The 24,409-nt window shown below is 35.6% G+C and overlaps 2 long non-coding RNA genes across 2 annotated transcripts; both read left to right on the top strand.

Moving 5' to 3' along the window:
• The first annotated feature begins 5,307 nt into the window (after positions 1 to 5,307).
• LOC144552808 (uncharacterized) lies at positions 5,308 to 7,567 on the top strand. Its single transcript, XR_013511245.1, has 3 exons — positions 5,308 to 5,568; positions 6,982 to 7,032; positions 7,150 to 7,567. It is a non-coding gene; the product is annotated as an uncharacterized LOC144552808 (long non-coding RNA).
• Positions 7,568 to 7,582: 15 nt separating this feature from the next.
• LOC144552807 (uncharacterized) lies at positions 7,583 to 8,725 on the top strand. Its single transcript, XR_013511244.1, has 2 exons — positions 7,583 to 7,665; positions 8,375 to 8,725. It is a non-coding gene; the product is annotated as an uncharacterized LOC144552807 (long non-coding RNA).
• Positions 8,726 to 24,409: the final 15,684 nt, after the last annotated feature.

The following is a 24,409-nucleotide window of genomic DNA, read 5'->3' as shown; positions in this document are numbered from 1 at the left end:
GAATGAGTTTGAATGGGGAAATAGCTAAATTTAAAGTTTTGATGGGTAAATATCTAATTGGTGAAGTTATGTTGGGTATATATTTAAATTTCTCTTATTTTAATGAGGATAAAACGTTTGAGAAATCAATATCTAAAAAATTTCAACATCAAGATAATTTTACAATCTCTTAAAGTCAATCTAAACAAAATCGACATGTCTTATGTTTTCATTAAAAATGATGTAGATTGCGACAAAATATCATTTTTTTTAAAAAAAATTAATTATGAGTTTTTAAAATTTTAAAAATATAAAAATATTGAAGGTACTAAAAAATAAAAACATCTACACCCACCTTTATTAACCTTCATTGAACTGTTACAACAACCAAAATGCAATCTTTGCACAAATCCAACAAGAACTAGACATTCAACCACCTCAAAAATACCAAATATATACATTTCAACATACTTTTGAGTCCTTTACAGGGTCTTCAGGTTGCAGTATATTGAACATTTAATTTTTGTAATTAACTAAACCATCGTGATACCAAAGCACCGTAATTTAATTCTTTAGGAAACAAATGATTTAATCCTTACTGCACCAAACTCAACTATTACACTCTTGATTTTGTCCAAACTAAATGTTAGGTTGAAACAACTGATTTGAAAACAAAATAAATTAGGGGAAAAAACCCAATTTGCATCATAGCAAATGCTAACAGGTGCATCAAGACTACATATTTCATTTAACATCACAAGGTACACTACTAGAATCTGGGTTTCTTGCATGGATAAAAATAATTGTTGCATGGTTAAGTAGTGTCCATGCAACAAGTATTGGCATTTCTGACACAATTAAATTTGTTGCATGGACAGTCCCATGCAACTGTTACTCATGCAACAAATGTGATAGTTAACCATGCAACTGTCTCTTATTTATCCATGCAACAAATATTTGATGACCCATGACCCATCAGCAGAAATAGAAAATATATTTTAATGAATGTCCATGCAACAACTCATTTCATATCCATGCAACAAGTCTCTCAAATTTAGACTAAACTGTTGCATGAGTAACCCATGCAACAATTATTTGAGAACTATTTGTTGCATGGACTTGTCCATGCAACAAATCTCTAAAATCTAAACTAAACAGTTGCATGAATAACCCATGCAACAAGTCTGGAGGATTATTTGCGAACTATTTGTTGCATGGATTACCCATGCAACAAGTTTTGACGATTTTTTTGAACTGTGTTGCATGGGTCTACCCATGCAACAATTATTGAATTTCTGGACAGTGACTTTTCTATATATATTTGATCTTTCCTTTCAAATTGAATATATTCTTATAAATTACAACAAGTGATACATTACAGCAGTATATTAATTTCTTCACATCCTACTTAATATTGTTCAAATTTAGAAGGAAATTTGATCTCTCCTTTTAAATTAAATATATTTTGTAAATTACAACATATATTATAAAGTAAATGAGATACACCAGTGGAGAGTTTTCTCCCCACTTGTAGTGACTTGTTGCATTCAAAATTATTAAAATCCAATTTCAAACAAAATTTGAACGGAGTTTGCAATTTTAAACAAAATCTGATTGCAATTTCCAACAAAATCCAATTTGCAAATTGTTTCACAATAATTAAAATCCAATTTCAATCATTAGACAAAAGTTATCCTAGATAAACAAAATCTTGAGTTATCTCTTTCAACAAAATATGAGTTCATCACTTGCAGCCCCTACATACGCTGAAAAAAAAATTTACATTACAAAGTGAGCATTTCAAAAGAAAAAAAATGATGACACATTTTCTTGTCAGCCATTGCCAACAATCACTAGTACTGTATAGAAAGTGGATGGTAAAACCTTGAAAACTATACTTCACTCCTATATGAAAATATTTATTGAGATGAGATGCGCTTGTTTTGATTTTTGGTAGTACCAGTATCTTACTTAGGCACATAAAATTTCAAAAGCATATCTATATATAATTCTATTATGTCATCATGTTGATTTAAAAAAAAAAAAAGCACATGGGGTCTGTAGTCTACCAGTTCTGTCAATCCAGTTCAGTGCATATCAGTATATATACCACACTACAGACCTTCATTTTGGTGAAGATTATTGAAATTTTTTTATTACTATTAGGCTAATACCATTTACCAATTATGGTTTTCAACAGTGGTAATCGGTACACTGTACAAAGTACAAATTAGAGTGGTACTGGTAATTGCAATTTACCATTTAGCATTTACTATTAGTTTGCAACAGTGGTACTGGTAGTTGCTTGAAATTTCACTATTACCATTTAATTAGTACACAGAAGAGGGAGGGAGGGAGAGCAAAAGAAAATACTAACTATATTGGTTTAAATTAGATCTGATCGAAATTATAGAACAGATAAGTTAATCATTGTAGCATGAAGCATAAATTACATTGTAAGGGCCATCGTAAATTTTTTGTTCTTTGTTTAGTAATGGTATCGAACCGATTGCTAACACATAAATAATAAATACTAACATGATACCACATGAGGGTTTAATTGCTAACTTCAATTTCTTTTTGGTTCGGGCATTTTGTCGAACACTTTAAATGCATGCATCAATGCAACAAAATTTACTCAAACTTACGAATGCATGTGATTCAGCGGGGCATTTCATCAAACACCTTGTGGCGTAGTGGAAGTGTAACCAAATTAACAAGTAGAGTAAACAAAATCAGAGAGAGAGCATACCATGAACAAGTAGATTAGTCAAGTGAGGTTGTATTAATTCCAACTAAGAAATTACAACAAAGATTCATACTATGATTTATAGTTTTAATTATAGGTTGATGAATCTTAGTCAAGTGAGGTTGAATCAATCAAAAAATCAGAGCACCTCATGACTCTCTATAATACAACCCACTGTATTGAATCTTGTAAAGATAAACTTTTGATAGAGATGTGTAAGTAAACATAAAAGTGAGGTTGGCACAGTCTGACAAGGCAATGACCAGAACAAGTGAACTTGATTTCACAAAAAGAGCCTACTGTCGAGAATTAATAAAAACAATAAAAAGTGTAAATACTGTGAAAATCCTAGTATTTTGGTTCGGACATTTTGTCGAACACTTTAAATGCATGCATCAATGCAACAAATTGACTGCATGCATCACTACTTACAATCAGATTCTAGGACCCTTCAAAACATCTGCTACTCTTGGAAGAAACCCAGGAGAGACCATGTTGGCGACAGCGGCGGCAAGGAGAATTTTTCATGCGGCTCGAGAGAGAGAGATGCAGAGGGAGAAGGAAGACGGCGGCAAGGAGAATTGTTCTCTTTGCACTAAGAAACAAATCACACAACTGCAAGAAGTGAGCGAAATTGAACAGAAAATTAGAAAGATCATTGGTTCAATTTTAATTGAAGCACTTACTCCTAGGAAATTAATTGACAACAAATAAAGAAATTTCAAGAACCTAACTGAGGCATTTCGCTTCTGGATCTCCTATTTCCAGTGTTGCTCGATTAAGGGGACAAGGGGTATGTCGTTGAGAAGATAAATTCAGTAAGGAAAGTGAAAAATGAGGGAATTAAAATTTAGTAAAAATTTAGGAGGGAAGTAAAAAAAAACTGCCAAGTCCTGAAGTCCCCAGAGTACAGAGAACTCTCAGTCGCATTTACTGATACATCAACCCACAAATTTATATCCCCTGAGGTAACAAGATATTTATAGTTAGATCGGTGCCTCTGATCAGATTTAGCACGATTATTGAAGGAGTCAGATGATTTCATCTAGTGTGGATCTAAACATAAATGTTATGTCACCTCAGCGAAATGGACCTCCTGCTAACAGCCCCTGTAATGGAGATATCCATTGGTAATCCTGACTCTTCATCTTCCATCGGACGATTCATATCAACAGATTATGAAATTTGTGAATTTTGTATAACATATAATATGAATAAATTTCTAAAAAAATATTTTCTACATTCTTACATATCATGTGACCAAATAATGCTTGTAATTGTTAATTTTTTAGAATTTCGTCATTATTTGCCTCTTAAAATTGAGCCAATGATTACAGACCGTTCATTTTTACGTAAGCGATTGACGGTTGATCCTCGATGAATTACTTCCAAATTACTTTTTAAATGATCAGGGGAAAACATTGAACTATTTTAACAACAAAAATCTTAACTTTTATTATGTTGAATCTTCGATCCAACGCGAAGTGTTTGTGACCCTACGATGTTTGTATATTTCGTGACCTTGATGGATAGGTAAATGAACATAAAATTTCATCAAACTTCACTGTAATGATTTTAATGTGATACTCTTTAATTTTAACAGTTCCGATCGACCATCGGACGACGCATACTTGTGGGTTTTCATTAACTCACACAACGAGAGTTCATATGCTATGTTCAACAATGATAGATATGAGTTATTGATGCAACAAGCTTATGCTATATAATTTTTTGATCTAAATCATGTAGTAATTCATAAACATGTTCTTCCATTAATTATCCATTAATTATCGTATAAATTTCATTAATATCATTTGCAATTATTTTGTTTTCTAAATCAATTTCCTAAATGAAGTACTATATATAATTTCAATCCCATTTAAATATGAACTGCAAAAATAAAATACCTATTACATCTAGAAGTTCAAACTAAACAATTAATAAAAATAAAATTTAATTAATGAAAAGTAAATACGGTAGAACTTTTATTTTTTATCTAAATTAAACAATAATAAAGTAATTTTGTATGTATCAAGAAAATTAGTTTCTATCATTGACTCACATCTTAATTGTGTGAAGAAAATATCATATATAATTTCAATCATATTCAATTAATTACAACAATAAAATACTAACTACATCTAGAAATCTGAATTAAAGTAATAAACGTAATTATTAAATATCTTGCAATTATTCCAATGTGTTCAGTACTCTGTATGAAGCTAAAACTGCTCTGTTAACGATTTATCTCCTGAAATTTGGTTTTCTCCCACTGTGCACTCAAGAGAAATTTGGTTTCCCTCCTTGACAAAATTTTCATCTCCCTCCCACTTTGACCCCTTAGCAATTTGGACCCCATAAAGTAACTCAAATTGTGAGATTAGATTCAGGCCATTCGATCTTTTCTGGCACGAATATTAAAGATATTTGTGCATTCATCTCGGACCGGATTCTGATCGGACAGTCCAAATATAAACTCACAATTCGAGTTACAATAGAGAAATTGGACCCAGACAAAACAACCCTATACCTTACTTATCCCCTCCGCAAATTACCCTCCCTCCCAGCCGCCTTATTCTTTCAATTTTCATTTTCACCCCAATCCCCTTTCTCCCTCCCTCCCTCGCCAAGCCTACACTCCCCCTTCTAGTCCTAGTTTTCTAAACCCTAGATCTAAAGTGCGAAACGTAAATGAGAAGAGCAGCGACGGCAAGCCTGCTCAGGCAGTGCGCACTCAGGTGGAACCGCGGAAGGCGGGCGGACCGGTGGCTCAGGCGGGACGGGGTACGGCTGCCGCCACTTAGCGTTGGATACTAGCAAGTGGTAACCTTCCGACACGGGTAGTCCCAAATTTGACTGATTTTTCTGATTGAGTTAATTCATCATAACACTATTTCGTCCTCTCTAATTCATTAGAATAAAGATGCTAAAGTCTTGGGTTTGATGTTTTCCTTTTTTTAACCACATTACTAAATTATAATTTCAATCTTTTGCAATAACTTGATAACTCAAGTGCCCCATTTTTTTTCTTTTTGTTTTCTAACAGGGAGGTCCCATAAAGACAAACTGTAACTGGAAATTAGATGTTCAACAATAATTTTGTGTGTACTTAATTTAGAATATATGATAATATAGAGAACTTGATTAATAGAGGAGATTGGATCCTCTTGAATAAAATGCAAGAATTTAATAGTACTCTCTACGTTGTTGACATTTAAATTTAAACTTTGTATAGATTTGAATTAATTGTGATGCTTAGGTTATTCACCTGTACCAGAAACTGGATGCGTACTGGTACAGTACTCAGTCTGCCAAGATTGGCTTAAAATTTTCCTTAAGCTCCAGGGTTTGACTTGTAAATATGTAATTACCCCTTGTCAGGAGGACTAAGCTACAAATTTAAAGTTTAAATAGGTCTGGTTAACCTTGTTTTCTATTTGAATTTGGGCTGGGCAGATTTTTATTAAATCGGTTCTAGGCAAAAATAATGGTTGCAATCATTGTTGTGAGTTTTATTTTCTTTTCACATTTTTGCTTCTTTGAGTCTTAGATCAGCGTATATGTCTAAAAATTGACACATACACTTTCTGAGTACAGGTTACTTCACTCTGAACCTATGTGAGATTTGTTGACACTTAAAATTTGCAAAAACAGCCCCTAAGTTATCAAGGAACTGTACAATGCTATGTGTGTCGAACAATTATAAAACTAGCTTAATACATGATAATAGAAAAATTTGACTTATTATACCTCTTCTCTGCCTTCCCCTCGTTAATTTTTGTTATTTCAAGTTGTGTCAAAATCGGCCAAAACCTGAGGTAGAAGTTTTTTATAGATTCAATGAATATGCTCACTAGTTTAACAATAATTGCTTATTATTCTCTAATTCTAGCACTGCAATTGGTACATGTGTTGTGGACTTTAGGAGTTGGTTAATTTCCATACACCTTGTTTGTAATTAATGGAAAATATATTGTGGGTACTAGTTTCTTATTTTACTTAATAATTCATGGTGCTCTCATTACACTTTTTACGATTTGAACGTGTGAACCTTTGTTGTGCTCATGTGAACCTCTTGAGACCGGTCGATCCAAAGCAATCTCTCATGTTCCAATTAATTTAAGTGTATTGTTTATTGAGATCTGACATGTAATGTTTATTGAGTAGTTAATAATTCCAAATTGGTGCAATGGCAGTATGAATCACAGCTTATTCCTTCATGTATTCTAATAAACTTTTTGAAACAATGGCAGTTGTGAATCTGACACTCATTGATCTTTCTGGTTCGTTCATATATTGAGAAGGTAATGTTTCCACTCCTCTTATGCTTGCCTAATCACTGCTGGTGTGTTTTCTAATAATTATTTCTGCACCTGTTTTGTCATAACAGTGCTAATTGCAGTTTTTTTAATCTTCATCAGTTTTCAGTGAAGACAAAGTAGTGGGTTGACAGCTGTACAAATAAGAGAGAAAATTCAATATTGAAGGTAATTGAAGTGAGTTAATTTAATCTATTTTGAACTTGCATCAGTTTTGATATATTGAGGTTAATTTGGTTATAAGTGGGGCATAAATGTAGATTAACTATGGTTTATGGTTAATTATTGAGTATAGATTGGTTAAAGTTGAGGCTAGTAGCAGCTTTGGTTATAGATCTGGTTATAGATTAAATTATTGAGTATATATTTGGTTATAAGTGTGTATCTAGGCATTTTAGATGACGAGACACGTGTAAGTGTTCTTATACTTTTATGGCTTTACATGATAATCTAGTATAGATACAATTGCTCTCTTTAGTTACTCCGATACTTTCTTTTTTGTAATCACTTCTTATTTCTATTTTTTTATGAAAACGCGAAACCAAGAATCGAGAAAATGGGGAGCAAAATTGGTAACAGTTGGAGAACGACTGGAGACATTAATAATCAATGGTCCAGGTACTGATACCATAATTTGTGTTTCCCTCACTAATTTACCAGTAATGTTAAGTAGAAGAAAATTAAAATGAATTTGAATGCCTTCTTTCATTTTAACTCCAGACAAAAAGTGAACTTGTGCATAGAATATGTAAATTAGTGAGGGATGCAAAGGCCTGACTTCCAGTAACACATGAGAGGTTCTATCTTTATGTCAGAATTGCAAAGAAAGACGAAAAATATTTAACTCTATGAATAGTCCCATAGTACGCATCATTATGCGCTATGCATAGTACCATACCCCTAACCAGCCTCCTAAGAATTATTGAACCTTAAAATTGAAGATATTTATCCATAGCATGCATCATTATGTGCTATGCATAGTACCATGGTACCATACCCCCTAACCAGCCTCCTAGGAATAACCAAATAACTATAGTTGTTCAACCAAATCCTAGGGATTTTTACTATTACAATAACATCATGGTTAAGGGCAGTAAGCAGTAGAAAGGTGACCGGCGTGACAAAGAAACTACCTGCACCTTGGTTCAAGTGTCATGAAGATAAACTTAGTTTACCATTTAGTCCTATGTCATGAAGATAAACTGATTTTTTATGTGTAGTAGATTATGAAGATATACCTATTATACTTATTTTAATGCTTTTCGAGTGTTTCTACAATTTATTATCAATATTAAATTTCATTCTATGCTATATGTTGTATATGTAGGGTCTAGGTGCTGATTTTACAGAATCAAATGGGGGAAGAAATTTCCAAGCACTTCTCAATGTGCAATTTGAAAATGAGGTGGCAACATGTCTAGGTGCTGACGACGAGTGGTTTGGGGAAGAAAGGCAGAACAACCAACCCTTCTAGTGTGGAGTGTTATAAACCATTATCACATAAAAATGGTATTTTGTATAGCTAGAAAAGTAGCCTCTTTTTGTATATTTTTTGATGCTGGGTTGCGTGTATATTTCGGTTATAGAAACAAGTGGTTGCAATCCTTTTTGGTCTTATGTTTCAAGGAAAGCTTGAATTTACTATAATGATTAATGATAATTAAAATGTTACTTTCCATGTTTTATTGTGTTGTTTTTCTTATTATGTTTCAATGTGTAATGTAAAAGATTTCTTGGTTGCTTATGGGTTGGTACCAAATCGGTACAGGTACCAAATTGGTACGAGGTGAATTATAGAATTGGGCCTGGATTTTTTTTTTGGTAACGACAATTTTTTGCATCGTAAAATCTATACAAATATGGGGACCAGACAATATCTTAGCAAATAACCTGGTGGGGCCCACCTTCTTTGTCCATGCAACTAATAGGTTAATTATCCATGCAACAAACCATGTGGGGCCCACGACATTTAACCATGCAACTACTCAATGTTATATCGTTGCAACTAATCCATGGGACCCACACACTTTATCCATGCAACTACTCAATGCTATATCGTTGCAACTAATCCATGGGACCCACACACTTCATCCATGCAACTAATCAATGCTATATCGTTGCAATTACTTCCTGCAACTGATTTGTTGCATGGGTACTTATTGCATGGACACACCGTTGCAACAAGTATTCCAGAAGTTATTGCATGGTAAACCCATGCAACAAGTCCGAAATTTATTAGTTGCAACGGGGGTTGTTGCAACGGTATTTTTTGGGGCTTGTTGCATGGGTAACCCATGCAACTGACATTTTTAGGGATTGTTGCATGGGTAAGCCGTTGCAACAAGCCAAATTTTATCCATGCAACAAACCGAGATTCTAGTAGTGGTACAAGTATCACAATAAGTAAGCATTAAGTACTGCCAACAACAACAATAAGAGTTCCTCTCAAGATAGAGCAAAATAAGAAGGTTGGAAATATTACTGGACTCAATTTCCTAATATCTATAGCATCCAATCTCAAGCCAACGATAACTTCAAAAGTATCTGGAACGATAGCCTGCAATAAAAAAAAATTAGTATTAACTACCATAATGCTTTCCAAATCACCTTTAGATATCGAAATCTTGAAATAAGGCTGTGAAAGAGGATGACAGTGACAGCCAAACAAATCTGTTACAAAGTGTCTTCATAATTCTAAATGAGAAATAAAAAAATAATTGAATCTCTTGTTGGAATAGGGGAATTGGGCACAATTTGCAGTGGCTTGACAATGATTATTCAATTTATCTAGATTTATTTTTTCTATAAAAATAACACTGTGAATTCTAAATTAATATTGGTCCTACAAAAGTTAGAACCAACCGAATTTTTTATTAATAGTAATAAAAAGATAAACTACAAAAAATAGGACCGAAATCCAAAATCTCAGATTGCAGAACTGACACTACGAGTTATGGTGTTCGTCGCAAATGTCGTAATTTAAAATATTCCAAAATCGGATAAAAAAAACTTCGTGAACTCAAAACAAAAATATTTGAATGAAGACTATGGAGTCCATAGCCATATGCCATAAATTTAAATTTTCTCTATAAGTTATATTCACGTCATAAACTAGTAAACTATCAAATTCGCCCAAAAACTATTTGCTTTTTCGGAAATAAATCTGTTGTGATCCGTAGGAATTGCAGGACCTGTTATTTCAAATCTAACATTTTATTAGTGGTAATTGTTCATTTCGATTCTTACTTTTTGACCTTGGCATAATTATCATGTTTAATACAGTATCCTGTCAATAAAAGATTATAATTGTTTATCCTTTTTGTTAAAAATGATTTATTTTTCTGAGATAGAATTATGGTTAACTTTTTTACCTTCTTTATTTCTTGGGCGATAAAAAAAAGTTAAAATTATATTTTTTGTTATGACGATATAATATGCACAAAGTGGAATTTTTTTTGTAAACCATAAATAATTAAATGAATTTTACGGAACCAATATGATGATTTTTTTTTTTAAAAAACCATAAGGACCGTGGGGTTCCCACGGTCTCAAAATTGTCTTTTCCCCAGACCGTGGGGTTCCCACGGTCTCAAATTTTTATTTTTTTTTATTTTTTTATAAAACATAATTTTTTTATTTTTTGTATTAAAATATTAGAAATGTTGAATATATTTCTTTGAAAATAGATGAAATACAGTATAATTTGATTTATTAGAAAGACTGCAATAAATAACCCGGATCAATATTTTTCAGGTTGGGTTTTTTGTGGCTGTAAGAAAAATTAATATATTTCTTTATGTATTATTGGAAAAAAATTAATATATTTTTCAGGTCGGTGAAAGAGCTAATTGAACCTAGAAGTAGGTCCAATGCCCATCGAACCTACTCCTATCTCTTTCTTTGCACTTTATATGACTGATCGGGCCTCTTGCTAGGTCAGAGCTGGAACCCTTTTTATCTTGTGGGCATTTCTGTAGCCGGCCTATTCACCCCTTCGATGAAAATTCCTGCTTGGGTCGAACTTTGAACCTGGTTTGATTTGGTTTGATTTTCTCCCGTGTTGGCATGTAGCCATGTAGAAAGACCTCCTGTAGTCCTGTCTCTGTCTCCTCGATCATAACAGAATTTATTGCTCTGTTGTCCTTCCTCTACACGCCTTTCTCGAGCACCGGTTTGAGAAAACATTCCATCTGTTTTCTGAGTTAACTTGATAGCTTTGTACCGAAGGGAAGGGTTGATATTAAGGAATCTCAGCCTGCTTGGAATTCGAGCTATCATTGGGAGCAGAATTATTGGGCTTTGAGATTCGTGCCAAGTTAGAAAGAACGGTACAGATCTACTAATTGTAAAAGATTCTCTGATATATCAGGTAATGGAGAGGATGTGAATTCGTAATATGTCCCATTGGGTGGCATTCGTTTTGTCACACCTAATCCCGCAATTTTGTGTTGCTATCTTTTGAAATTTTGTTGTTACTTCTTCCCCTGTTATTTGTGTGTGTCTGATTTTTGCTTTGGCTGAGACCGCCATTTTTGGTACTTAAACATTCTTTACCTTCGTGACCTTTTTCTTCACCCGCATTGTCTCTGTTTTCCCCTTAGCTCTCCCTTGCATGATTGGATCATATTTGATTATTGTTCTAGTGTTGACTGTTGAGTGGTTACGGACTTACGGTTGCACACCGAAGTTACACGTACAACCATTGGTCTTTTCCGAACCAATTATTTTATTATAGAGCTCCTCTCACATGTAAGAATTTATTTTATAAACCATAATTAGAAAAAAAAAATTATAAAACTAATCTGATTATTTTTTTTTTTTTTTTAAATTATAAGGACCGAAATGGCATTTCGGTCCCGAAATTTTTTGTTTTTTTTGGGGACCAAAATGACAATTCGGTCCCAGGTGTTTTTACAATTTTTCAACGTATTTTTTTTCTCAAAATTTGTGAAAACGGCTAGAAACGAAATGCCATTTCGGTTTCAAAAAAAAAAGAAACCGAAATGGCATCTTATAGTTTTTGTAAAAAAAAATCAATCAAGTTGGTTTGAAAAAATATTTTTTTCATTTATGATTTCTAAAAAAAATTCCACATATAAATCTAAACTTTTTTGGTACAACATTTTACCTGGGCAATCTAAAGAATCAAATGCTCCACGTACATAATCAATGATTAGTATATAACTAGCGTTGTCAATGGCACCCTTTTACCTGTTCACTCGACCCTTATTGTGTTCGAAAACACGAATAAGGGTTAGATTTTTTTTCCCATTAGCTAATCGGGTACGGATAAGGGTAATGATTTTTCTTCCGTTATCTTACATGTTTTCGTATAAGATAATTTTAAAAAATAAAATTATATATATAGATATATATTTGTATGAAGATAATATATGATACAATAAAATTTTGTATTTTATTAAAATTTGATAATACAAATTAGTTGTATTATTTATTTTTTTCTTATTTTAAAAAATATTTTACCAAAAGCACAAATCAAAATGTTAATGGTATTTTTTTTTATCCGTTTACCTGACCCGTACCGTATTTGAAAATATAGGTAAGGGTAAAGATTTTTTTTCATTATCATAACGAGTACGGATATGAAAATATCTCCACCCGACCCGTATCGTATCCGTTGACACCCCTATTAATAATCATATTACTAGCGCATATATATTGCTGTTAGCGCTATGCATCTTTGTTTTTTTAGAACATATTGGACTGTAATAAAATATTTTAGTATTGGGCTTTACATAACTTCATCGCAGGTAACATATGTCCGAATTTGCTCCAAATAACATATAGGACAGTGTATTCGTAGATTATCCTCTTGGTATCTGTATCTGTTTAAAATGATTTTTTATTTTGAATTTCGACATTTATTTATGATCTGTATTTGTTTTTATATCTGATCATTGAAAAGCGGATACGAATTTGATATTACAATTATCCACTCCGAATTTGATTACAATACCACATAAATAAGTTGTAATATTATGTGTACAACCATTACATATTAGAAAATTCAGAACTCGTTCTTGTTTAATTTACATTTCCTTGTTCATAATGGGACTACAATGATTTGCTGATATGCGTTTTGTAATATAATAAAAAAATGATTTTCCATTTTTATCTTGAATTGGCCGTGAATGAAAGATTAACAACACTTGATTTTTTTTTTAATTAAAGGTTGGACGTTAAGCCACCAAACTATTTAATATTCACAAAGTGTTGTTTATTTCAGATTTCAAACCTGCAACCTGCAATCTTCCACACGAAGAGCATTGTAAAGACTAGTTCTCATGATTCAAATTATTTAAAATAGTAATGTTTGCATCTCATTGAAACATCTAGTTTGGTGGAACATAAATACATAATTTATACCATAATTCTCATTAACAATTGATAATTAGATTTTTTTTTTTCTTAATTAGGATGCTCACGTTTTCATCCCAAGACTGTTTTGTTAAAATCTTTATCCGAAACTAACAGTGGGCAGTGTCAGTAATTGAGGAATTGATTAAACTCTAGTATGGTAGTTGTCAGTTGATGAATTAATTGAGAATTTGAGAGCTAGCGTCGTCGGCTGCTAGTTTCAAAAACCAGAAGCTAACAATATTGATCAGTTGAAAACTTTTTCAAATCCTTGCAAAGTTAATTGACCTATTTTAATTAATTTTGAAAGCTCCAAAAATTGGTAAATTCTTCCAATGAAAATCCAAAAACCTTATAATCCGGCTTTATTGAAATCTATGGTAATATTTATCTAGTTTCAGTTCCTTTTTTTTTTTATGTTTCTATTCCACAAAATAAGTGTTGAAGGAAGGATATTTTGAAAATTCTTGATAGCTTTTAGTAATAATGATTCTTTCTTACCCAAAAGATATTAGTATTAGTATTACCCGAGTACAAAGAAGTATTTTACAGGGTTTAAGTGCAAAAAAGTAATCATAAGCATTTATTTCTTTATTAAAAAATTGAAGGTAAGTTGTCGTAAACTTCTAATAGGGTACTGTCATCTTGTCGTTTCCCCTTCCTTTTCGATTGCTCAAAAGTCGTTCGCAAGCAGGAGTACAAAAGATTTGTACTTTCGCCTCTTTCTCTCGCAAGTGTTTAGGTAAATTTGTTTTTTTATTGTCGTTTCAAATAAATTTTACGAGCTTTCTTTCTTGAAAATTCGTTGTCCTGAGAAGCTTTTTACATGGAACTTTTTTTTGCCTGAATTTCCCCAAAATGAAAAGGCATTTTTAGGAGTCTTTCTTGGTGCCAAATGAAAACAATTTGTAATTAAAATGAAAATTCGCACTAATGTTCCCTCCTCTTATGTCAGATACCGCAATATCGGGTACTGATGTGAATCAATTGGGATCCGTTAATAGAGCTGAAGAGGAAGAAGGGAGAATGGGCAAGCGGGCAGAGAGCGGTCAGCCATCGTTAAATCATTCTACCGCTGAATGTGGGGCCTGAAGAACAGAAATGTTAAGGAATAAATGGCTCTGACCAGTGGGCCCTATTAGCCAGAATTATGAGGCCGTTATGTTAGTTAGGCCAAATAAACTGTAGATGCCATGTGGTGCTGAGATGGCAGCTCGCGATTCAATTAACGAATCTGTCGAGCCTTTTTCTGTAATGTTTTCACTTTCTGAATCGCCTATATAAGGGTGACAGTTGTAACAGAATGGGATATGAAATGAAATATCAATTTTGCCTCTTTTCCTTTTATCTCCTCTTTCGCCATTGTTACTGAGCTGAGCTCGATTGTTGAAATTCGTCCAAGTAGCTGGGATTCCGGCTCAATTGCGAGTGGATACGTGTTAGTCAGATTGAGTATCTGACAAGGTGGTATCAGAGCTTCACGATCTCAACTGGGGAAGTCGCGTCCCAAGAAAATCAAGAATTCGGCCATGGCCGGAAGAACTCGCAGTAGCGTTTCAGTGGAGGACGAGCATCATCGTGAGCTGGAGGATCTCAGCGATCGGCTTACCAGACTGGAGTCTAACTCTGATCTGTCTCAGAAGGAGATGAGATCCAAGATTCATCAAGTTGAGACTAAGCTGGATGATAATCATGCGAAGGTTATGCGAGTGTTAGATATTCTAATGGAGCGCACTCATGCTGAAGGAGGCGATCAGAGTGGAGCTATGCACACTGGCAATCGAACAGCTAAACACCCGCCGGAATTCTTTGAGGATGAAATTGAAGGGACTGAAGAGCAACCAAATGACAAACATAAAGGCAAAGGTGAAACTAGTTCTCAAGCTCCAAGGGGTTATATTCCTAGAATGGATTTTCCGATATTTGATGGTGATGATCCAGTGGATTGGATAGAGGAATGTGAACAGTATTTCGAATTGTACCAAATCCAGGAGTTGCACAAGACCAGATTGGCAACAATGAATTTAACTGGTGATGCAAAGGCTTGGTACAAGGCAGTCAAGATTTCAAAAAAACTGCCATCTTGGTCTATATTCATTGAAGAAGTGTTAGATTTTTTTGCTGAAACTAAGGGCAATCCGATTGATGAGTTCAAAAGGATCCATCAAGTTGGAAAGGTAGATGAGTATGCAAAAAATTTCTTGAGAGCCAAATCCAGATTGATTGGAAAAGGGCATATAGCTGCTACAAAAGAATTTTATGTTGGCTGTTTCATGAGTGGCTTAAAGGAGGATATTAGGAACACTATTGACTTGTTTGAACCCTCCACCCTAAAAGCAGCTATACGATATGCAAGAAAAATTGAAGTGGTGATAAATGGAAGCAAGAAGTTTGGTGGATCAGTCAAAAACCAGAATTACCAGCAGACCAATCTTAATTACCAAAACCAAAAGAGCAACAAACCAATTGATGTGGGGGCTAAGAGATGGAGTGAAACTGGTACTGAAAATCTGAAAGAGAGTACTGGTACAAAACCTATGACCCTGGATGAGATGAGAGTCAAGGGCCTTTGTTTCAAGTGTGGAGACAAATACCATATGGGCCACAAGTGTGGCAACAAATCCTTACATGCTATGGGTATTGAGAGTGCAAAAGAAGAAGAACCAAGTGAGGGAGACCAAGGGGAGAGTGATGCAGAAGTAGAGGAGAATCAAGAGGAAGAGATACATGCTACTATTTCCCTATGCACTAATGGAGAATGTCAGAATGCAAGTGTATTAAAATTCAAAGGGCAAATTAGTCAAACCCCAATTTTGATTCTGGTTGATGGAGGAAGTACTCATTCCTTTATAAGCTCATCTCTAGTGTCCACCCTGCAGTTAGAAAACAAATCAACTAAGCCCATGTTAGTAAAGGTGGCTAATGAAGAGAAAATGACTTCTACATTCATATGCCCTAAGCTGAAATTTCAGCTACAGCAAACCGAATTTGAGGCTGATCTAATTGTATTAGACATTCCTGGTTATGATGTGGTATTGGGGGTCAATTGGCTGTCCACATTTGGGCCCATCACTTCAGATTATTTGAAGGGAAGCATGCAGCTGAACCATAAGGGCAAAACAGTCCTCTTTAAAAGAGAAGAAGTGAAGGCCAAAATTAGGGTCATTGAGCATACCCTTGATATTCAAAAGGAGCATAAGAAGGGCAATCAAGTACTCATGGCTCATTTGTTTAATATTGAAGTGGGTGACAGTAAAGGAGAGGCACCAGTACACCCTATCTTGCAGCCAGTACTAGCACACTATTCCGACCTGTTTCAGGAACCCACTGAATTACCTCCAGTCAGAGAGATAGATCACACAATTCCCTTGAAAGATGAAAAACAGGTGGTTAGTCTCAGACCTTACAGATTTTCATTTTTTCAAAAATTGGAAATAGAAAAGATAGTCGATGAATTGCTCAAGAACTCTTTTATATCACCTTCTTCCAGCCCTTATTCCTCTCCCATACTGTTAGTAAAGAAAAAGGATAATACATGGAGGATGTGTGTGGATTTTAGGAGATTGAATGACAACACCATCAAAAATAAATTTCCAATACCCGTGATAGATGATCTCTTAGATGAGCTCAAACATGCTACGGTCTTTTCTAAACTTGATCTAAGGGCCGGGTATCACCAAATCCGGATGAGTGAAAAAGATAGATATAAAACCGCATTCAAAACGCATGAAGGGTTGTATGAGTTCAATGTGATGCCATTTGGCCTCACCAATGCCCCAGCTACTTTTCAAGCACTCATGAATTCAATCTTTAAGCCTTATCTCAGGAAATTTATATTGGTTTTCTTTGATGACATTCTGGTATACAGCCAGAACCTTGAATCCCATGTTGAACATTTGAAAACAGCATTCCAGGTCCTTCAAGAACACCAATTGTTTGTGAAAAGAAGTAAGTGTGACTTTGGAGTAGAAAGAATTGAATATTTGGGTTTTGTTATAGCAAAAGGAGGTGTGGCTACTGACCCAAACAAAATTGAAGCCATGGTGAGATGGCCTGTGCCAAAAACAGTTAAAGAATTGAGGGGATTTCTTGGACTGACCGGGTATTATAGAAAATTTGTGAAGGGTTATGGAATAATCTCCAAACCTCTGACTGAAATGCTCAAAAAAGATGCTTTTGTGTGGTGTGAGGAAGCCTTGGAGGCATTTGCTCAGTTAAAGAGGGCAATGACTCAAGCACCTGTCCTAGCCTTACCGGATTTCTCAAAACCATTCACCATTGAGACTGATGCTTGCAAAGAAGGAATAGGGGCAGTGTTAATGCAAGGGAAGCATCCATTAGCATATTTTAGTAAGAAACTGGGTCCAAAGAACCAGAATCTATCTACATATGAAAAAGAATTTCTAGCCTTGGTTTCAGCCGTAGAGAAATGGAGGCATTACCTCATGGGGGGCAGATTTGTCATTAAGACAGACCATATCAGTTTGAAATACTTGATTGAACAAAAGCTCAACACAACAACTCAGCATAAGGGCTTAAGCAAGTTACTTGGGTTAGATTATGTAATTGAATATAAAAGAGGTTGTGAAAATAGAGTGGCTGATGCACTCTCAAGGAAGGAGGAAGGCAGTGTTGATTCTGATGCCAGTATCATGGCCATTAGTGAGCTCACACCAAGCTGGGTAGAAGAAGTACTCAGTAGTTATGAAGGGGATGATTGGATTAACAAATTGAAAGACAAGTTTCAAGGCAATAGTACAAGTGGAGAAGGGTCAGATCAAACAGTGCAGCTGAATTGGACTCAACACCAAGGGATTTTAAGATGGAAAGGAAGGATTTGTATAGGCCATAAGGGTGACTGGAGAGAAAAGATAATGCAGGAAATGCATGATTCTGCATTAGGAGGCCATTCTGGCATGATTGCAACTTATCAACGAATAAAGAAGCTGTTTTTCTGGCCAGGAATGAAAGAAGACATATACCAGTTCATCAGAAAATGTGAGAATTGCCAAATGAACAAAGGGGAGAATATTCCAGTTCCAGGCTTATTGCAGCCCCTTCCTATTCCCAAAGAGGCATGGCATAGTGTTGGAATGGATTTCATAACAGGCCTACCTAAGTCTCGGGGTAAGGAGGTCATTATGGTGGTGGTTGACCGTTTGACCAAATATTCCCATTTCATACCCCTGTCTCATCCATACCATGCTGCTGATGTAGCTCAAAACTATATTGATCATGTGTATAGGTTACATGGCTTGCCTGAGACACTGATTACAGATAGAGACCCAATTTTCACCAGTAAATTCTGGCAGGAGCTGATGAATCGGTTGGGTGTTAAATTGAACATGAGTACGGCCTATCACCCACAGACTGATGGTCAAACAGAAAGAATTAACCAATGTTTAGAAAACTATCTCAGGAGTATGGTGTTTGACAAGCAAAAGGATTGGTACCGGTACCTGTCACTGGCTGAATGGTGGTATAACACAACATTCCACCGCTCTACGAAGCTGACACCCTTTGAAGCATTGTACGGGTATCAGCCACCCCAATTGGGATTGGGAAGTGCCCCAAAAAGCAAAATTGAGTCAGTAAATGCATTTATGAAGGATCGCCAGAGTACTCTAGTTCAATTAAAGTCCAATTTGATAAAGGCGCAAGAAAGAATGAAGTTCTATGCTGACAAACATCGTACCGAGAGAAATTTTTCCGTGGGAGACTGGGTCTATTTAAAAATGCAACCCTATCGACAAGTAACTGTGTCAGGAATGGGAAATCAGAAGCTCAATCCCAAATTCTTCGGCCCATTTGAAATCATAGAGAAAGTGGGTACCTGTGCGTACCGCCTTAATCTGCCGGACGGTTCATCTATACATCCTGTCTTCCATGTGTCACTTTTGAAAGGTAGAGTTGGTACTAATCAAGCAATTGCTCCTAATCTACCTCTCATTGAACCCAATTCTGAGATATTGATCCTCCCTCATGCAATTGTTGCGAGAAGAATGGTGAAGAAGCGAAATTCTGCTGTGACTCAATTACTGGTTCAATGGAAGGGGCAAGAAGAAGAAGACGCAACTTGGGAAGACTATTACAGTATGGTGAGGCGATTTCCGAATTTTATTCTCGAGGTCGAGAATCAGCTCAAGGGGAAGGGATTGTCAGATACCGCAATATCGGGTACTGATGTGAATCAATTGGGATCCGTTAATAGAGCTGAAGAGGAAGAAGGGAGAATGGGCAAGCGGGCAGAGAGCGGTCAGCCATCGTTAAATCATTCTACCGCTGAATGTGGGGCCTGAAGAACAGAAATGTTAAGGAATAAATGGCTCTGACCAGTGGGCCCTATTAGCCAGAATTATGAGGCCGTTATGTTAGTTAGGCCAAATAAACTGTAGATGCCATGTGGTGCTGAGATGGCAGCTCGCGATTCAATTAACGAATCTGTCGAGCCTTTTTCTGTAATGTTTTCACTTTCTGAATCGCCTATATAAGGGTGACAGTTGTAACAGAATGGGATATGAAATGAAATATCAATTTTGCCTCTTTTTCTTTTATCTCCTCTTTCGCCATTGTTACTGAGCTGAGCTCGATTGTTGAAATTCGTCCAAGTAGCTGGGATTCCGGCTCAATTGCGAGTGGATACGTGTTAGTCAGATTGAGTATCTGACATCTTATCGTTTGGAAAGGAAATTTGTTATTGTTAGAAATTCCTTCTTTAGGTTTATTTTAAATTATTATAACAGAGTTTTCCTAATCCGACCCTGGTTTTTTATCTTTAGGTTCAGGGCTTAAGCATTTCTTTTCTTAAATGTGGAGGAACTTTTTACCCCCGTCTTTTATGTACCAAAAAACGGTCAGCTTACCAAATTAGGTTTTATGTAATCATTTTTTGTTTGAGTTTCAAATGACAATATTAATGTATTATAATGCAGTGCAAATAGGGTTTAGGGGAAAAGGGTGTATGGGTATTTTTGAAAAATATCCAAGGGGATACTTCTCCCTAGTTTTTTAATTGTAATAGCCCGTTTAACATTTCATTCTTTCTTAGCATACTAAAATAGTTCTTGATTGCATTTCGTGATTTGGATTTTGCTGACAGAGGCATTAACTGGAGAGAAACCCATGGCTGGCAGGTACGTTGTTTCTGCTAGAGATAACATATTTATTTGTTTCTAATTTGATTCTATTCTTTTTAAGTTAGCATCTGTGATGATCTTTCTGGGGTATGATAGGGTGGGCTTATAAAATATTGAACTAAAACACAAGCAAATGCATCTTTTCCGGTGTGGTTTTTTTGGCCATTTCCATACCTGCCATATAATTGAGCACCTTAAATACTAATGCACTAGACAAATTATGAGATAATGACTATGTAGCTATACGCTTAAATTACTTAACTCAACCTTATTCCTAGAATACTATTTCTTTGATCATTGCCAAAATCAATATACAGACGTAGAGGTGGGTGTAGTGCATTTAGATCAAGGGACGGAAGATTTTCAACCGAGAACAAACAGAAAAGAACTGGGCAGGACAACAGCTGCTCACCAGAGCACAAATGGATAAAAACTGGACATCATCCGGACAGGTCAAGACGCAATGTTTCCCCGGAGAATAAACCAAGAACAGGTGGATTGGATCGGGGTAGGTCCAGAGGGGGAGGTAGTACTGATGCGAGTTGTCTTAGCAGGTACATATATTATGCAATAGTAACCTGAAAGCTTATAAATTATCACTGCAGTAGAACATGATATTATGCAATAGTAACCTGAAAGCTTATAAATTATCACTGCAGTAGAACATAAGCATTTGAGTCGTGTCACAATTTTATAGAAATATTTCAGTTATTTTTGCTGGTTAGGAGTTGATAATTGTGAATACTTATTTGCTTCAAATACTTTTGCTATTTACTCAAATATAAGAGTCCTTTGATTTCAACGACTTTTATCTCTGGTCTAACACCCATTTCTCTCTTGGGTTCTGTAAAACGTTCAACAGGAGTCAAGGAATGAGTCCTACTGATGCCAACAAAACAAAAGACGAAAGGGAGAAACAGTTAGGCTTTTTATCTCCCCCAAGAAAATGCTCTGATCTAAATGAAAAGACTGGATCTAACAAGTGGGGTCCAGAATCAACGAAGAATGCTAACCAAAAGGAATCTTATTGGTGGTGTCAAGACTCTTCATCGATCAAAAAATCAATTAGTGCATGCTAATTTTAAGCCATTTATAACAATTAATTTGCAGAAGGGGAGGACAGAAACCAAGCAACCAAAGCCGTTCACCAGCACCCATATGGAGAAGAACTGGATGGGACGTGGAGAGGCCAAGAGGTAGAGACACCAGTTACTCACTTGCCAACAAACAAAGAACTGGCTGGAGCCGAGGTGGGTCCGGTTACCGAGGAAGAGGTCGTACCAATTCACCATACAGATGCCAAAAGAGGTATGAACCTTTTCTATTCATTTACATAATCAGAGGTTTTCTCTCTACTTTAATGGGTGATCCTCACTTAGTTTCAAACTTGATCTAAGAGACTCTTTCTACAGCCCGGTTAGCAGGTCTAGAAGATCACCTAGTTTACAAAGGAGCCCCAGTCGTGTGCCCAGAATGGATCAAGATAGAGAGAAAAAGGATGGCTTGGAGGGTAGGTATGACGAGAAAACAAATTACGGAGATAATACTGTAATGGAAGAAAACAACATTTCACAGGAGCTGCAGATTTCATCTCAATATCATGAGGATGTGAAAGAAAAAGCAGTAAAGAACTCACCAAGAATAGAACATTCAATGAACCCAATGGCATCTCAATGGGATAATGATGTATGTATTGCAAGTTCACATGCTACCAGTACCTTTTCAGTGAATCCAACTGCCTCTCAATCTCTCTCAAATCAACAGAATCCAATCATGGCTTCCAAGGTGGGGATGTCACAAACAAATCAAAATAGTGTTGCTGAGAAGCCAAATACTGATGCAGTTATGCAACCTATATCATGCACATACACAGATGTGGGGACCTCTCAGGCTAGAGGATCAGATACTGGGTCTGAGTTGTCTGCTGTCAATCCAGTGGACCCAACTCCTGAGGTTCCCAAGCTGGGACAGTCACAACTGAACCAAAATCACTTTGTGGCAAATGGAACAGCAGCAGGAGAGAAACCCAATGAGGTTGATAACCACAGCTTTGAATGGGCACTGATAGGTTTTGCAAAGCCAAAGCTGAAGCCGTTTTGGTTAAATCAGCACTTGAAAGAAGCCGATTACCGGCAGATACATAGTAAGTTTGTGAATAATGTCACTCGATCCCTTGGAACTTATGTCCCTCAGACCCATGAGAACATATGCAAGTTTGTAAAAGAACAAAATGACTGTCTGAGCAACTTTCTACAGGTGTGTATATAGTTTTCTCTCTTTTGATTAAGTAAATTATGTTCCTTTTACTTCGGGTTCTTTTTTTTTTTTTAATGAACTTGATAAGTTTCTAGCTAGTTTATCATAAAATATATATCATACTTTCCTTCTACAGATGTACCTGGGAAGGTTTGTGAGTGAGGACGTCATAATAAATATAAGGTACATTGTCAGTTCTTATGTATTGTTGAGTGGTATAAACATTGTAGTTGCATAATGTTTATTTAAATTGAGATAAATAAGTCTTTCTATCTTTTTGCATACATAAATTCAATGGTTTTCCTATGACAGTAGTATATAATAGGATTTGTATTTTGCAGATAGCATAGTACTGTCACATGCGTTGTTATATTGGTGAACAATCAGTTTACACTTGTTTCATATGGATTATGTTGATATTATTTAAAGAAGGATATTGTTAAGAGACTTTTCAATGGAGTTTAAAGTTGATTCGTTAGGTACACAAAAAACAAAAAGGATATATTTAAGGCTTAATGGGTCATCTGTTTGTTTATATAGGTGATTTATGTGAGAAAGTACTAGCGAAGAGTTGAAATTTATGGGCTGTTCTGTTCAATTTATGTCAGGCTTCACCATGGCTTATTCTATGTTTTCCAGATTAACTAGTTTAGCAGAGAACTTCATTCCTGCTCACTGTGTGATACCAATACTATTCTTATTATATCTGAGCCTGTTTTTTGTAGGACAATTTAGTGCATGCATCTCTGATCTGATAAATTTTAATGTATTAAGTATATCATGTATGTGTAGTACAACCGCCATAGTGATTAAAGAGGAAGCGGCTGTGTTGGCTGCACCGGCGGATGAAGTGCTTGTGGAGCAACCTCTTAATGATCATCAGGCTAAACCTGAAGGCCTCAACCCACAGGTGCTGGTCAACCAGACTGCGGCCTCTGACAACCCTGCTGCTGAGGAGGAAAAACTGGATGGCGACGAATCAGTTCTGGATGCCTTCAACTTTGACTCTGAAGATGATCTCCTGCAAGATGAAGATGGAGGCAATGCCTCTGTTTAGGCAATGACTAGGCTAAGTTTTATGTTTTATTTTCTATTTCTGCATCCTTTTTGTGGTTCTGATTTAGTGATGAGCACTACATCTTTTGTGTAATCAGCAATGTCAATGGAACCTAAGAATTTCTATTTCTTTTTAAAATTCTCAATTGGAATGTGCGAGACCTTGGTGATTTAAACAAGTGCATGATTATCAAAAATACGGTTTTTAGATGCTAATTGCGACCCTGCTCCAGAAGACGATAAATCCTTGTAATTCATACTGACAACTAGAATCCTTCTAATTCTTTAGCAATTCCCATGCTCTATAATATTCGTAGAAGGCTCTCCAGTCCGCTTCCATGGGTGGTTTTAATTGAGAGCATGTTGTTGTAGCTCCTGACAGTCGGTGTAATTTGCTCCGAAAAAATAATAACGCATCAGACATGATAATTATGCCAAGGTCAAAATGGTAAGAAAAAAAAGAATAAGTTGACAGTTGGCACTTATGAAATAAAATGGTTTCCTACTATCATGATATCATCAATAAAAGATCGCGC

The sequence above is a fragment of the Carex rostrata genome, chromosome 4 (assembly GCF_964058835.1).
Source record: "Carex rostrata chromosome 4, lpCarRost1.2, whole genome shotgun sequence".
NCBI classification, from domain to species: domain Eukaryota; kingdom Viridiplantae; phylum Streptophyta; class Magnoliopsida; order Poales; family Cyperaceae; genus Carex; species Carex rostrata.
This window is presented reverse-complemented; position numbering and strand designations above follow the sequence as displayed.